Raw genomic sequence first — 17999 nt, 5'->3', positions numbered from 1 at the left:
CCTTGCTCTCATGAGGTTTATAATCTAGAAGGATAGACAGAAAATTAGCAAACATATAAACTAGAAAAAGTACTATGTAAATGGACTTCTGATTGTGGCTAAGATGTTGTAACTTGTAACAGACAAATGCTCCACCAGAAAACCAAAAGAATAGCCTTATTTTTAAAACTGTTTAAAATGTTATAGGCATTGGAGAACTGCCAAGGACTTGGGGAACATAATCCCTGAGAAATGAACAGTTGTAAGGTTAATCAACCAACATTTTACAGCTACTTCTTTTCCTCAGAATTCTAAACACAGAGCAGGAGACTGAGGAACACAGCATGGACCCCCGGGAAAGACCTCTACTAATAGGTAGAGAAGCAGCATAGCTTTTGCCAGCTCTGTGGGAATAGAAAGATAGAAAAATAAAAACAAAAGGGGCAGGGTTCCAGAGGGATGGGTGGTGCAGAGAACTGATATCAATACTATGTCAGTTTCCACTCAAGATTTTCTACAAATTTTAAACCTGCATGGGGCACAAGATTAAGAAATCAAGCACAAACTCGGAAAAGTCAAAGAAAAGTTTCCAGTAGTCTTCATGTGTTAAGGAATCCAGGATTAGGGTTTAGAACTAACCAGTGAACAACCCAGGTGTAGCTGGAGGTATACATGTCAAAGAGCTCACAGCAGGTTTTCTTCTAGGAGTTTTGCAGTTTCAGGTCTCACATTCTTTAATCCATTTTGAGTTAATTTTTGTGCATGATATAAGATAGTGATCCAGTTTCATTGTTTTGCATGTGGCTGTCCAGTTTTCCCAACATCATTTATTGAAGAGACTGTCCTTTCCCCATTGTATATTCTTGGCTCCTTTGTCATAAGTTAATTGACTGTATATGTGTGGGTTTGTTTCTGGGCTCTCTATTCTGTTCCGTTGATCTATGTATCAGTTTTTATGCCAATACCATATTCTTTTGATTGCTATAGCTTTGCAACATAGTTTGAAATTAAGGAGAATTATGCCTTTAGCTTTGTTCTTCTTTCTCAAGATTGATTTGGCTATTTGAGGTCTTTTTGTGGTTCCATACAAATTTCAGGATGATTTGTTCTATTTCTATTTAGGATGGTGAAAAATGCCATTGGAATTTCGGTAGTGATTGCATTGAATGTGTAGACTGCCTTCAGTAGTTTGGACATTTTAACAATATTAATTTTTATGACCCATGAACACAGAATATCATTCCACTTATTTATGTCTTCCTACAATTCCTTTCATCAATGTTTTATAGTGTTCAGTGTACAATTCTTTCACTTCCTTGGTTAAATTTATTCATAGGTATTTTATTCTTCTTGATGGAATTGTTTTCTTAATTTCTCCTTCTGATAATTTGTTATTAGTGTATAGAAATGCAAGAGATTTTTGTATGTTGATATTGGATATTTTGTATCTTTCAATTTTACTGAATTCATTGATTAGTTCTAACACTTTTTTAGTGGAGTCTTTAGGGTTTTCAAATAAAATATCATATGGTCTGCAAATAGTGACAATTTTACTTCTTCTTGTCCACTTTTGGTGACTTTTTTTCTTTTTTCTTGCCTAATTGCTCTGGCTGGGACTTCCAATGCTATGTTGATTAAAAGCGGCAAGAGTGAGCATCCTTGTCCTGTTCCTGAGCTTAGAGGAAAAGCATTTGGCTCTTCACTATTGAGTATGATGTTAGCTTGGGTTTGTCATATATGGCCTTTATTATGTTGAGGTATGTTCCCTTTATACCCACTTTGTTGACAGTTTTTATCATAAATGGATGTTGAATTTTGTCAAATGCTTTTTCTGAATCTATTGTGATGATCATATGATTTTTATCCTTCATTTTGTTAATGTGTTGTATCTTATTGATTCACTTACAGATATTGAACCATCCTTGCATCCCTGGAATACATCTCACTTCACCATGATGTATGGTCCTTTTAATGTATTGTTGAATTTGGTTTGCTGATATTTTGTTGAGGGTTTTTCTATCTATGTTCATCAGGAATAGTGGGCTGCTATTCTTGTCTGATTTTGTTATCAGGGTATTTTTGGCCTCATAATATGGGTTTAGAAATATCCCCTTTTCCTCTATTTTTTGGAAGACTTTGAAAAGGATTGGTATTAATTTTTCTTTGAATATTTGGTAGAATTCATCAGTGAAGCTGTCTGGTCCTGGACTTTTGTTTATTGGGAGGTTTTTGACTACTGATTCAATCTCCTTACTAGTGATCCATGTGTTGAGATTTTTCTTCATGTTTCAGTCTTGGTAGGTTGTATGTTTCTGGGAATTTATCCGTTTTTTTAGATTGTCTAATTTGTGGATATGATTGTTCATAGTAGTCTCCTATGATCCTTTGTATTTCTGTGGTATCAGTTGAATGTCTCCTCTTATATCTCTTTCTTTTTTTTTTTAATGTGTGAGCTAACATCTGTTGCCAATCTTCCTCTTCTTTTTCTTCTCCCCAAAGTTCCAGTACATAGTTGTATTTCCTAGCTGTAAGTCATTCTAGTTCTTCTATGTGGGATGCTGCCACAGCATGGCTTGATAAGCAGTGTGTAGGTCTGTGCCCAGGATCTGAAGCAGTGAACCCTGGGGCACCAAAGTGGAGCACACGAACTTAACCACTTGGCCGTGGGGTCAGCCCCTCCTCTTGTATTTCTGATTTTACTTTTTTGGGTCCTCTCTTTTTTTTTTTTTTTTTGGCAAATCTAGCTAAAGGTTTGTCAGTTTTGTTTATCTTTCAGAGAATCAGCTTTTACTTTCATTGATCTTTTCTATTGTCATTTTGATGTCTATTTCATTTATTTCTGCTCTGATCTTTCTTATTTCCTACCCTCTACTGCTTTGGGCTTTGTTGTTCTTCTTTCTCTTCTTCCTTGAGGTGCAAAGTTAGGTTTTTTTTTTTTTGAGTTTTTTCTTGTTTCTTGAGGGTGGCACTTATGCCAACTTCCCTTCCTTATGAACTTCCCTTAGAACTGCTTTTTCTGCATCCCATAAGTTTTGATATGTTGTAGTTCCATTTTCATTTGTCTCAGGGTATTTTGTGATTTCTCTTTGATTTCATCATTGACCTATTCTGTAGCGTGTTGTTTAATTTTGACACAGATATATAAAATTTTCCAGTTTTCTTCTTGTAGTTGACTTCTAGTTTCACATCATTGTGGTTGGAAAAGATGCTTGATATGATTTCAGTCCTCTTAAATTTTTAAAGACTTACTTTGTGGCCTAACATATGATCTAATCTAGAGAATATTCCATGTGCACTTGAGAAGATTGTGTATTCTGTTGCCTTTACATGGACTGTTCTGTGTATATCTAAGTCCTTCTGGTCTAACGTGTTGTTTAAGGCCAATTCTTTCTTATTGATTTTCTGCCTGGATGATCTATCCATTGATGTAACCGAGGTATTAAAGTCCCTTTCTATTATTGTATTGATGTCTATCTCTTCCTTTAGGTCTGTTAATGTTTTCTTTATACATTTAAGTGCTCCTATGCTCGGTGCATAAATATTTACAAATGCTATATTCTCTTGTTGTATTGACCTCTTTATCATTATGTAATGACCTACTTTGTCCCTTATTACAGCCTTTGCTTTAAAGTCTATTTTGTCTGATATAATTATAACTACACTAGCTTTCTTTTGGTTTCCATTTGCATGGAATATGTTTTTCCATCCCTTACTTTCAGTCTTTGTGTGTCTTTACATCTGAAGTGAGTCTCTTGTAGGCATCATATAGATGGGTCTTGTTTTTTTAATCCTTTAAGCCACTCTGTGTATTTTGATTGGAGAATTTAGTCCATTTACATTTAAAGTAATTAAGGATAGTTATGTACTTATTGCCATTTCTTAAATCGCTTTCTGCTTGCTTTGTAGTTCCTCTCTGTTCCTTTCTTCTTCTCTTGCTCTCTTCCTTTGTGGTTTGATGACTTTAGTGGTATGCTGAGATTCCTTTCTCTTTATCTTTTGTGTATCTTTTGTAGGCTTTTGTTTTGTAGTTACTGTGAAGCCTAGATATAACAACTTATATTTATAACTGTCTGTTTTAAGTTTTAACAGCTTAAGTTTAAACACATCCTAAAGCTCTACATTTTTACTTCCCTGCCCCCCTGTTTTATGTCCATTTGGTCCCTCTTAATAGTTTCTTTTCTTCTATTATTTTGTGCACTGTAATGTATGAAATAGGTTATGTTGACATAAACTAAAAATCATGGTAGTTATATATATGTGTGTCTTTGAAGGCAAAATGGAGCTCTAAGTTGACCTAAAATGTTCATGTAGCATGACTGAAAAATACATCCTTGTTGTCTTATGCCTCTGAGGGTATGTTACTGTTAGTTACTTACACATGACATGATTTTGTCTTGTCTGATACATTTCCCGAAATGGTCTCACCATATATTCACTCTTCACCCTGTGTACCACTTGAGACATACAAGCCTTCTTTGATGTTACTGAAACATGCCAAATCCATTCCCACCTCAAGACCTTTGAACTTGAGACCTCAAAGATGAAATGCACTTCCATCTGATATCTTCATGGATTAATCCCTCATATCTTCCATGTCTTGTCAAAAGTTCCCTTCTCAATGAATCTTCCCCTTACTGCATCACTTAACATTTCAAATTCCTCTGCATAGTCTCTTTCCCTCTCTCTCCACCTGGCTTACTTACTTAAATATAATTTATCACCATCTAATATGCTATATATTTTGCTCACTTTTTAAAAAAATTTGTTTCTCCTCCACAAGAATATGAGGGCCAGCCTTGAAAAAGAAAATAGATCTTTTTTAGAGAAGTTGCAGCGTTCACAGTAAAATTAAGAGTAAGGTAAGAGATTTCCCATATACCCACCATCCCCACACGTGCACAGCCTCCCCCATTATCAACATCTCTCAGCAGAGTGGTACATTTGTTACAATTGATGAAACTACATTGACATATCATAATCACCAAAAGTCCACAGTTTACATTACAGTTCACTCTTGGTGTTGTACATTCAATGGATTTAGACAAATGTATAGTAACATGTATCCATCACTATAGTATAATACAGAGTATTTTCACTACCCTAAAAATCCTCTGTGCTCTGCCTATACATCTCTTCCCACTCCAATTCCTGGCAACCACTAATTTTTTTATGGTCTTCATAGTTTGCCTTTTCCAGAATGTCGTATAGTTGGAACCATACAGTATATAACCTTTTCAGCTTGAATTCTTACACTTAGTAATATACACTATCTTTCATGGCTTGATAGCTCATTTGTTTTTAGTACTGAATGATATCTTGAGGTACTACAGTTTATTTGTCCATTCACCTTCTGAAGGGTATTTTTGTTGCTTCCAACTTTTGACAATTATGAATAAATTTGCTATAAACATCAGAGTGAAGGTTTTTGTATGAATGTAAGCTTTCAACTCTTTTTGGTAAATACTAAGGGATGTGATTGATGAATTGTATGGTAAGAATATGTTTAGTTTTTAAAGAAACTACAACACTGCCTTTCAAAGTCACTCTAACATTCTGGATTCCCACCAGTGGTGAATGATAGTTTCTGGGGCTCTGCATCCTCATCAATATTTGGTATTGTTAGTGTTCTGGATTTTGGCCATTGTAGTAGTGGTATCCCATTGTTGCTTTAATTTGACATACAGTGCGGAACATATGCTTATTGGCCGTCTATATATCTTTTTTGGTGAGGTGTCTGTTAAGGTTTTAGGCCCCATTTTTTATTTGAGTTGTTCATTTTCTTATTGTTGAGTTTTAAGAGTTCTTTGTATATTTTGGATAACAGTTCTTTATCAGTTGTTTCTTCTGCAAACATTTTCTCCTAGTCTGTGGCTTGTTTTTTTATCTTGACAGTATCTATAAAAGAGTAGAGATTTTTAATTTTAATGAAGTTCAATTCATTAATCATTTCTTCATGCATCATGCCTTTGGTGTTGTGTTTAAAAAGCCATTGCCCAACCCAACGTCATCTAGGTTTTCTCCTATGTCATCGTCTAGGAGTTTTATAGTTTTGCATTTTACATTTATGCCTATGATCCATTTTGATTTAATTTTTGTGCAAGATTTAAGGTCTGTGTCTAGCTTCATATTTTTTTCACATGTATGTCGAGTTGTTCCAGCAGAGTTTCTATTTTTAAACTACTAAATCTCCCTCACCTACAAAAGTGCTTAGCGCATAGTAGGCTTTCAATAAACATTTTTAAATGAAAGAATATACATTTTAGTGTATATGTGTGAGTCACAATACTGTAAAAACAATATAAAAATTAATTTATATTAAGAAATATTCTCTTTTCATATATGACTATTTATGAGAAGATTTTTTAGTACTAGAAATTTATTTATCACACTTATGTTTTATCTAAGAACTGAAACCAGCAACTTTGAAGGGGTAAAAGATTCAATTAATGGATGAGAAGCTGGAAGGAGAAGAAAGGAGACTGATGACTAGTGTGGCCAGATAACCAAGGGATCAAATATGTGAGTCCTGAAGGCCTTCATGACCCATATATGGTATAGACTAGCTGCTACACCTGCTGTCTATAAAACAAATACCCGTTTGAGAATCTTATCAAACTCTGGTCAATGAGTTGGATCTTAGAACTAGATTCTATTAGTTTTAGATAAACAAAACAATATAGCATTTATTTCATTCAACTGTTTAAGAGAAAATTCATATTCACTAGAGAAACATTGTAAATTTTTATGTTCCAGAAAAACTGGTAAACATTTTCACTTTAATTATGTAATGTAATCTTCACAAAAATCTTCTAAGAGACAGCATGAGGGTTGAATTCCAGCTCTGCTTAACCATGAAGCACAGAGAGTTTTATCAAATACGATATTTTAAGGGCTGGTGTGAGTAGATACCATTATGAGACATTAGGTGAATCCCGGGAGGACACTAAGGACTTTCTTGGTTACCTAGAGAAAAGAGTGGAAGACACCTTATTAAACGCCAAAATGTATGCATGAAAAAACCCTACAAACATATGATTATTCCCATTCTATGAATGAGGAATATGATCCCTAATTGGCCAAGATCACAAAGGTAGAACCAAAATTTATCCCCAGATTTTTCTGTCTCCTAGTGCAGTGTATCTCAAACATTAAAGTGAATAAGAGTCACTTGGCTATGTTGTTAAAATGCAGGTTTTGATTCTGTAGGTCTAAATTGTGTCTGGGATTCTTTGTTTCTAACAAACTCACAGGTGATGCAGATGCTGCTGATTACGTTTTACACTTTTAGTAGCAAGATCTTGAAGACAGTTGAATGCTGAGATATCAAAAGGGTGATGAATGCAAGATTAGCCTGTTTGAATGCTTGGAATCACTACAAAAAGAGTAATTTAAATCTCATCTTTTTTTCTACTATAAGACGACAAATCTCTGTATGCAGTAGGCACCTTTTCATTACATCTCTACTAATAGAAACAATCACAAGGTGAACAAAAAATTAGGGGATAATGAAAACAATCAACCATACCATATCATACTCCACTAGGGCAGTAGGGGATGTGGTTAGAAAGCCCCTGAGTTTCAGCAGGCTTTTGTATGTGGTGTCTATATCAGCTCAAGTAGGGTTGGGTCATGACCTCAAGAGACCAAGATACCATGTTGGTTACTGAAGAGGAAGGTAAAATGCAAAGAAATATAAATTTTCTTATTTTTCGCAGAAATTGAGCCTGATTGGGTGGGATTGCCTAAATCATTGTGTTGAACTTGTTTTGAAAGTTTTTAGAAATTTGGTTGGATATCATTCACCCCAGCACACATGCAGACACGTACCTGCCTACTAACTGCCTAGTAAGTATCAAGTATATGCTCATGAGAGAAACTAGATAGTTTATTTTCCCCTGCATATCTGAGATACTGAGTTAAATTTTGCAATTTTAGTGTATAGACATTTGGAATATAACTCATTCATGACTTACTACCTGTGCTTTAAAAATGTTGTTAAATTGTTTTGCTTAATTAAAAGGATATCCATTTGATAATAGCTAATGGCATGGTATTTTAGAGGATTATTTAGAATAGCTCTCTGCTAATTTTATCAGAGATTTTACATTATATTGGTACTTCAGTGAACCTGGCTTTTAAAAATTGTGTTCAATTGCCTTCAGTGGTTACTTATCAATAAACATAATCAAGATTTTTAAGAAGCATATAAAAATTTTGAAAAAAAAGAAGGCAGACACATGGTGTTTGGATTGTAAGAACCTTATTTATCACTGCTATGATTGAGTTATCCATATACAACTGAAAAAACAAATTTTATTTTCCTTCATTGGTCACAATAGTCAAAATCACAAAGTCATTATCTTATTTTTAATTATAGTATTTTCAGTTTTCTGCATTCCATTTCTTTTTAAAGTTTATCCTGTTCACTATGTCAGTTTTCACTCCAGGATGACAGTCTCATTTTCTGGAACTTCTGAAAACTCATGGACCATACTTCATGAGTTTTTAAAACACTATTTTCTTTTGATCCGTCATGTGAAAATATTGGAAGTTAGTAATAATAATAAGCCCATTTCTATGGAAATGGTCTAGATATTATTTAATCAATCTTGCTAGATGCTGAACAATTCATGAACCGCTTGTTGAAATTCAATGAGCAGTTCATGAATACTTGAATTGAGAGATTCTGCTTAAAAAAATCAGAAACTGGTGAGTTCCATTGGTGACAAATGCTTTCCCATCAAATTCAAACTGGCTATGAAACATCTCAGTTTTTAAACTCATCCTGAACGCACTCACAGCAATGAGAATAAGACAAGGTGTGACCACAAGGTAATGAAATTCATTTTCTTAGGTAGTTTGTAAACAGGCTCTCTCAACTCAAATCCACAAGAGGAGTTCCAAAATTGTTTCAAGCCATGGCTGCATCATTGTGATTAGCATGCAGTCTCACCGGGTGATCTCTTAGAAGGTCAACCCTCATTGTGGTATTTGTAAGCAATTGTTCTCGTTATTTGACTGTCACACATTTTAGGTTGGTGTAAGGCACTTTGCAACTGAAACAATGCCTTTCAAAGGCCCTTGGAGAGAATTGTGCAAGAAGCCTCATTCATATCTGGAGTATAGAGAAAAAAAATAAAATCACACCCTTTGTAGTATCAGTGTACATCTTTATCCTGCCATGGTTTTTAATTGTTCTCCTTAAAAGCTTGATCCAAAAGCCTTAGAAGTAAACAGGTCTCTACCATTATCCTATTACAAGTGAACAGCCTCTCAATCCTGCCCAGATTTTCAGAAAGGAAATAAAAAGCTTTTAGAAATCATTCTGAATTATAGTTTCAAAAAATATTTTTCTATGGGTGATCTCACTAGCCTATTAAACGTTTGTAATCACACAGAGCTTAAAATATGAAACTGCAAGTATGTTAGCACAGTGTGTAATCTCTGTGCTCAGAAGGGATCCAACACTCACAGTGAGCTGATTTCCAGAACTGTAGCTGCACCAGCTCTCCAGGGAGCTGAAGTTGCCAGTCCATCCTCCTACCTCCCTTGGAGGAGAGTGGTGGTAGCAAAGATCCATGTGGGCAGACACTGAAGAAATGGAAGATTAAAGTAGAGGAGGAGGGGAAGGTGGCACACGCACTGCAGAGAGAGAATAAATGACACAGCTTGAATCCAGCGTGCTTCCGTTCCTGTTTTTAGACTGTGATGTGCACAGCTTTTTCCCCTTCCTTTTTAAATTAGCAAACGTAATCCTTACTAAGCACCTGGCTGCCTTGCTTGTAGACCGCGTCGGTGTCTGTCTCCTTTCATCTGTCGTTTTAATGCAAAATGGGAATGCAGTTTCAATGCTTTAAGAGATTCACTGGTAGCCTACTGATATTTTTTCAAGGACAAGAACACTTAAAAATGCATCTTTGTATCTGAATTTCAAGCATTGGAATAATAAAGTGATGACAAGAATAAGCAAACAGTTTAGGCGAAAATCATAATCTACTTTCCAAAAGTTACAGTTTTAAGAATCCTATTGCTAGCACAAGTCATGACTAAATTGTTACATAATTAAAATGAAATAATCAATTATGGTAAGTAAATTTTATTCTTTCTGTTTTTTCTCTCTCTTTCTACAAAGGGGGAAAAATTATAGGAATATAGTGTGATTTGTTTGGGATGACACGAATAGTCCAATTGCACAAATCTATTTTCAGTTGGTTTGGATAAATATTGAAAATTTTGTTATATGAATAAATAAGCATGCCCTTTTCTTCAACAACACAAATGTTTGAATCTTCTTTGCCTTCTCATGTGAATTCAGCCCAACCACCAGTTCTGTATCTGGTTGCAATTAGCTGTAAACATACAATTCCCAAGGTAGACTGTTTAAGGCTGGGTGGAAAGGCTGTGTTCAGTCTTTCTTAGACACAATCAGATAGGTTATTGCTTGTATCAAGGCTTATAGCCCTCCCACACAGGAATGCATACAGCAGTGCTAATTTCTGACTCTAGCTACGTTCTTCATAGGATAATCTACTATTATCAGCCATTATTTTAGTTGAGTTTATACAGGAAGCAAAGTGGGAAGATGTGAAAGCTTTAAATGCTCCAGTTTTTTGGGGTCCTGAAGGTAGTCACGGAGTGGCAGCTCTCCAGGTCTGTGTCTGTGGCCTGTACCATGAATTAGAACCACCAGGTATTCCGTGCACCCACTTCCCCTTTGGTGTATGTGAAAGCTTGCATACACCAGTATGTAAGGGGCAGTATTTACACAGGAAAGAGGACAGGCAAATATAAATACACAAAAGTAGTCAAGTTGAATATACACCTAATTCTTTTAGGATACTTTGTTATGGAAAAAATAATCAGAATGTGAAACTGATGGAATTAAAAAATAATTATGCCTAGGGAAAAATGTCCAGCTATGTGGACATTTCAGAATTCTTTTGGGACTTCTCCACTACAAGTGTGGGTGTAGGCACCACTTCTGTTTCGCTTTCGGTAAGTATTTTTACAAGTTTCACCTTTAAAGTGTCTTCTAAACTCTGTGCTACAGAGTTAATATGAAAATAGCCTAACTCTAAAATTATACGCCTGTTTCTGTTACTGCGTGTATCTACTTTTGAAAATAATTGTGTGCTTAATATCTTGAAAAGTTATGTTCAGAAATCTCATGAATAAAATATTCACCAGGATTTCCATTTGGCAATGTGTGAAATAATGGATCCCAGTACCTATTTATAAAATTGTAGTCTAACATTTGACAAAGAATCTTCCAAGTACAGATTAAAGATCTTTGGTATACCTTATTATTTTATCTGTATTGAAGATTATCAAATCATCATAGATTCTGATAAAAGTTGACTCAGTTAAAGATCTAGCTCTTCATATAAAAGATTATAATTGATCTGAAGTCTCAAACTCTTGATGGATTACCTCAGATTCACAGAAAATACATTTCAGTTTTGAGAGAAGTTAGCTATTTTGAAGACAATTTATCTAAACATTTTCACAGCTTTTAGTCAGTAGGAATTTTTGTGAAGTAAATAACATATACTATTGATTAAGATCATGGGATGTGGATTCAGGCTGACCCGAATTTCAGTTTATGATCTACCACTTACTTGCTTTTTGGGCCTGGCCAAATCTCATAAAGTCACAAAGTCTTGGTTTTCAGATTTAGTTAATGAAGATAATTTATCTCATAGGAATTTTGGGGAGGATTTAGATGGTATAAGTAAGTTATTTATGACAGTGCCTGGTACATATGAGATGCTGCTGTTATTATTACAAATCAAAAGTAAAATTTAGATTACAGTGGATTAAATTTCAGTCTACGTAGAGAACATCAGATTGATTGCAAACTTAGTATAGGATATCATTGCGCTATGTTGGGAAATTAACGCGTGCCTCTGAATAACCTGTGCCCAAATTTTCAGGATGGCCCAGTACCAATATTATTAAACCTTGAAGAAACAGATTTGCCTGATAATTACATGACTTGAACTAGTTGTTCTCTAGTATCAACAGTGGTATTGACCTAAAATCAGGAAGTTTAATCAGTTCATATTCAAAAATAAATTAAGGCAATCTAAGATATAAGGAAAATAAAACCAGAGAGAAAAATAATCTTATTTCTATGAAATGAAAATAAAAATGTCACAGGTATTTGAGATGGGGTGTTACCCTCCAACAATGAAGAATGTAAAGAGATGTAGAGATTAGGTATTATGTGATTCAGCAATTCATATTGGAAGTTTTTTATCTGCAGGTCAGTAGATCAAATATGATCTCAGGCAGTACAGAAGACTCTAAATATACTGGTTGTTCCTGCTGTGAAAAAGACAGAGTATAATTAAGCTCTCTTCCCACTCAGGTCCATACCAGACTCAGACTCAGCTCACCCAGGAATGAGTCACTGCTCTGATGCACTGATTGCCCTGGGCCAAAGCAGTAATTAAATAGCTCAGAGCTTTGGAGCTGGAGGGAACCTCTGCATTAATTCTCTTCATGCTTAAATTAAGGCTGATTCTGGAGGATATCCAGTGATTGCTAGGGATTTAGGAGGATGGTCTTCTGCAAAACATCCATGGGGAACTGGTGCCAACAGGCTCTCCACTGAGCAGATGAAGCGCGGGCAGGGGAGCTCTTGGGCTAATTTGTTTTTTCATATATGCTGAATGTTTTCAAATATAAATTATTAATTGTACTTTACAAGTTGACTGTAAAAAATTTTCAGTTAACCTACATTCCAAATGGTCTCCAACAAATAAGCAACTAATGATACAAAATCATTTCTTTACTCAACATAAGACTAAGTTATTACTCTGAGTAAAACATTACCTTTTCCCCCTGGACTGCATATTATAATACCTAACTCTTATTTTGTCACATGGTAGGACTTTATTATAGAGATCCAAAAAAGATCCTTTCTACACTGCTCAAAATAATATATTTTAAGTTAACTGGCCCAGAAGGTATAGTGGATGCTAGTTAGTTTCACTGGTTGACCATGATGCTGCTGCCAAGGTCACTAGCTTAAGTTTTGCAAATCCAGGTTATCCATAGATTATCCATGCATTATGTATCCAGGTTATCCATAGATAGCCATGCATAGCCTATGCTGCTGTGCGTTAAGAAAAATTCAGTTCCACCTCACACCTGTGCTCCATTGCACAACTGATATGAATTTTAAAGCATCTACCATATTAAATATCTGAGAAAAATTTTATTCAACCCGTCACCACAGTCCATTTCTCAAAGCGAATTTATTTGGGGGAGTTATAAGGACAAAATACATTTATGTACAAAGTGACTCATACATAGATTTAATTCAGGACCTCTATGTGCTTATAATCAAAGATAGATTGAACCAACAGACTCCATGCAGAGTATATATTGTTATCATGGTAAATAAGTTCATTAAAAATACATTTGAATAAGTTGGAATTCATTTTCAGTTATAAGGTAACTGGAAATGCTCTTCTTCTAGTAGTAAAGGGAGTCAATAAGAGAAATAGTTCATTACGCTTAGAATCTCCCACTCTGAAACTGTACTCCTCTTATACATTCACCATTTCTCTTTCTCCAGTTTGATGCAAGTGGCCTTAAACAGTGCAATCCATAGTGATAGCCTTGGAGTTGAATTCAGATCATGTTCATACTCTGGAATTCACATTCCAGCTCTCTAATTTGGGACAAATGTTTAACTCCTCTGAACCTTAGTATTTTATTTGGTAAATAAGTTTGTAAGCTGAAGTTTATGAAGAATTTTTTAAAAGAAATTATAATTTAAAAAAGCAAAAGGAAAATAAATTAGAAGTATTCCCTAAACTTCCTCATCATGCCTAGCAAAGTCCCAGACACCCAGTAGGTGAATATTGTTTGTAAAACTACATTATTTATCTTTTTTCCTTATTGAAGTATAATTGAAATATAACATTGCATTAGTTTCAGGTGTACAATATAATGATATTTGTATATATTGTGAAATGATCACCACAGTAAATCTATCCATCACCACACAGAGTTACAAAAAATTTTTTGTTCCTACGATGAGGACTTTTAAGATTTACTCTCTTAGCAACTTTTGACTATGCAATACAGTAATCTTAACTATAGTCACCATGCTGTACCTTACATCTGCATGACTCGTTTATTTTATAACTGGAAAATTGTACCTTTTAACCCATTTCATCCGTTGGCTCACCTCCAACCTACTGTCTCTGACAGCCATGAATCTATTTTCTGTATCTATGAGCTCAGGTTTGGGTTTTTTTTAGCTTCCACATATAAGTGAGATTACATGGTGTTTGTCTTTCTCTGTCTGACTTATTTCACTTGCCATAATGCCCTCAAGGTCCATCCACATTGTCACAAATGGCAAGATTTCATTCTTTTGTATGGCTGAATAATATTCCATGATATACACTTAGGTTGTTTCCACATCTCTACTATTGTAAATAATGCTGCAATGAATATGGAGGAACATATATCTTTTTGAGTTAGTGTTTTCATTTTCATTGGATAAGTACTCAGAAGTTGAATTGCTGGGTCATATGGTAGTTCTATTTTTTATTTTTTGGGAGCTTCCAGACTGTTCTCCATAGTGGCTGCACCAGTTTACATTTCCACCAACAGTGCACAGGAGTTCCCTTTTCTCCACATCCTTGCCAACACTTGTTATTTCTTGTCTTTTGGATAATAGCCATTCTAACAGGTGTGAGGTGATAACTCATTGTGGTTTAGATTTACATTTGTCTGATGATTAGTGATATTGAGCATCTTTTTGTGTACCTGTTGGCCTTCTGTATGTCGTCCTTGGAAAAGTGTCTATTCAGATCCTCTGCTTATATTTTAATCGGACTGTTTATTTCTTTGCTGTTGAATTGTATGAGTTCTTTATACACTTTGGGTATTAGCCCCTTATCAGATATATGATTTGCACATATTTGCTCTCATTCTGGTAGGTTGCCTTTTCATTTTGTTGATGGTTTCCTTTGCTATGCAGAAGTTTTTTAGTGTGATGTAGTTTCACTTATTTTTATTTTTGTTGTTTTTGCTTTGGTGTCAGATTCAAAAATCATCTCCAAGACTGAAGTGAAGGAGCTTACCATCTGTGTTTTCTTCTAGGAGTTTTATGGTTTCAGGTCTTATTTTCAAGCTTTAATCCATTTTGAGTTAATTTTTGGGTGTGGTGTAAGATAGTGATGAGGTTTCTTTCTGTTGTATGTGGCTGTTCAGTTTTCCAACACAATGTATTTAAGAGACTGTCCTTTCCTCATATATATTCTTGGCTCCTTTGTCATAAATTAATTGACTTGACTATATATGCATGAGTTTATTTGTGGGTTTTCTATTCTGTTCCATTGACCTATGTTTCTGTTTTTGTGCCAATATCATACTATTTTGATTACTATAGTTTTGTAATAAAGTTTGAAATCAAGGAGCATGATGCCTACAATTTTGTTCTTCTTTCTCAAGATTTTTTTGGCTATTCAGGGTCTTTTGTGGTTCCATACAAATTTTAAGATTGTTTTCTCTATTTATGTGAAAAATGCCATTGGAATTTTGATAGGGATTTCATTGGATTCGTATATTGCTTTGGGTAGTATGGACACTTTAACAACATTAATTCTCTAATATATGAATATGGGATATCTTTCTATTTGTTTGTATCTTCAATTTCTTTCATCAGTGCCCTAAAGTTTTCAGTGTACAGGTCTTTCACCTCCTTGGTTAAATTTATTCTTAGGTATTTTATTCTTTTAGATGCAATTGTAAATGAGATTGTTCTCTTAATTTCTCTTTCTGATAGTTCCTTATTAGTGTAAAGAAACTCAATAGGTTTTTGTATATTGATTTTGTGTCTTGCAATTTTACTGAATTCATTGATTAGTTCTAACAGTTTTTTAGTGGAGTCTATAGGGTTTTTTCTAGATATAATATCATCTGCAAATACTGACAGTTTTACTTCTTCCTCTCCAATTTGGATGTCTTTTCTTTCCTTTTGCTGCATAATTGCTCTGGCTAGGATTTCCAATACTATGTTGACTAAAAGTGTCATCCTTGTCTAATTCCTAAGCTTAGAAGAAAAGCTTTCAGCTTTTCACCATTGAGTATGATGTTAGATGTGGGTTTGTCATTTATGGCCTTTATTATGTTGAGATATATCCCCTCTATACCCACTTTGTTGACAGCTTTTATCATAAATGAATGTTGAATTTTGTCAAATGCTTTTTCTGAATCTATTGTGATGATCATATGATTTTTATCCTTCATTTTGTTAATATGATATATCACATTAATTGACTTACAGATATTGAACCATCCTTGCATCCCTGGAATAAATTTCACTTAATCATGATGTATGGTCATTTTAATGTATTGTTGAATTTGGTTCACTAATATTTTGTTGAGTTTTCACTTCTATGTTCATCAGGGATATTGGCCTGATATTTTCTTTTCTTGTGGTGTTCTTGTCTGTTTTTGCTATCAGGGTACTCATAATATGAGTTTAGAAGTATTCCCTTTTCTCCTATTTTTTTGGAAGAGTTTGAGGAGATTTGGTATTAATTCTTCTTTAAATATTTGGTAGAATTCACCAGTGAAGCTGTCTGGTCCTGAACTTTTGTTTATTGTGAGATCTTTGATTAAGATTCAGTCTTCTTACTGGTAATTCATCTGTTCAGATTTTCTATTTCTTCATGATTCAGTCTTGGTAGGTCATATTTCTCTAGGAATTTATCTACGTTTTTCTAGGCTGTCCAATTTGTGGACATATACTTGTTCACAGGAGTCTCTTACAATCCTTTGTATTTCTGTGGTATCAGTTGTGACATCTCCTATTTCATGTCTGATTTCATTTCTTTGAGTCCTCTTTCTTTCTTTTTTTTTGTTGAGTCTAGCTAAAGGTCTGTCGATTTTGTTTCTTTTCAAAGAAGCAGCTTTTTAGTTTCGTTCATCTCTCTATTGTCATTTTAGGATCTATTTCATTTATTTCTGCTCTAATCTTTGTTAATTTTTTGTCCTTCTTCTAACTTTGGGCTTTGTTCTTCTTTCTCTAGTTCCATGAGGTGAAAAGGTAGGCTGTTTACTTGAGATTTTTCTTCTTTTCTGAGGTAGGCATTTATCATTACAAACATCCCTCTTAGAGCTGCTTTTGCTGTATCCAATAAGTTTTGATATGTTGTATTTCCATTTTCATTTGTCTCAAGGTATTCTTTTATTTCTCCTTTTATTTCTTCTTTGACACATTGGTTGTTCAGTAGCATTTTGTTTAATCTCTACATGTTTGTGAATTTTCCAGTTTTCTTCTTGTAATTGATTTCTAGTTTCATACCACTGTGGTCAGAAAAGATACTTGATATGATCTCAGTCTTCTTGTATTTATTAAGATTTGTCTTGTGGCCTAACATATGATATATCCTGGAGAATGGTCCATGTGCACTTGAGAAGAATCTGTTCTGCTGCTTTTAGATGGAATGTTCTGTGTATCTCTGTTAAGTCCATTTGGTCTAAAGTGTCATTTAAGGCCGATGTTTCCTTATTGATTTTCTGTCTGGATGATCTATCTATTGATGTAAGTAGGGTTATTTATCCTTTTAAACTACATATTTAAATGTAAAAATTAGGTCTTATACCTGTGATTACCTTAAAAAAATCAAAAGTAGATGTTATAAAACTGGCTAATGTGAAGAGTACAAGATATAATAATATTGGTAAGAAAACTTAAAGGAGAGAGTGCTTCAATGATTGATGAAAATTATGGATTTATTTTCTTCATCTGCTGTAGTCGTATAAAGCTTTTAAAACTTTATAACTACTACTTTGCTTTTCATAATCCATTGTATTTGCACATCTGAGAACCTAAAAAATAAAAAAGAACATCTCATTAAATTTCCAATAAAGTTCATGAACAGATTTTCTTCTCTCTTCCGTATGTCATTCAGTACCAAATTAATTTCTTTTCCATCACATACAGATGTATTGCAAATCACTCTTATGAGAGAATTTGCCTGCTTTGG

At 34.4% G+C, this 17999-nt stretch overlaps 1 long non-coding RNA gene across 3 annotated transcripts in view; it reads right to left on the bottom strand.

Annotated features, from left to right (window-relative positions):
- Positions 1-17999, bottom strand: part of LOC139045064 (uncharacterized) — a 150338-nt gene that overhangs the window by 19244 nt on the left and 113095 nt on the right. The window contains exons 4-5 of one of the 3 annotated variants that reach the window (XR_011502696.1): positions 9452-9621; positions 6721-6942 (exon numbers count right to left, since the gene is read on the bottom strand). The exons of 1 other annotated variant lie outside the window; for it this stretch is intronic. This is a non-coding gene — a long non-coding RNA (uncharacterized lncRNA). Of the gene's footprint in view, positions 1-6720; positions 6943-9451; positions 9622-12737; positions 17842-17999 lie in introns of those variants that run through there. One more of the 3 variants, XR_011502695.1, reaches the window with a different exon arrangement.

The sequence above is a fragment of the Equus asinus genome, chromosome 4 (assembly GCF_041296235.1).
Source record: "Equus asinus isolate D_3611 breed Donkey chromosome 4, EquAss-T2T_v2, whole genome shotgun sequence".
Lineage (NCBI taxonomy): Eukaryota > Metazoa > Chordata > Mammalia > Perissodactyla > Equidae > Equus > Equus asinus.
This window is presented reverse-complemented; position numbering and strand designations above follow the sequence as displayed.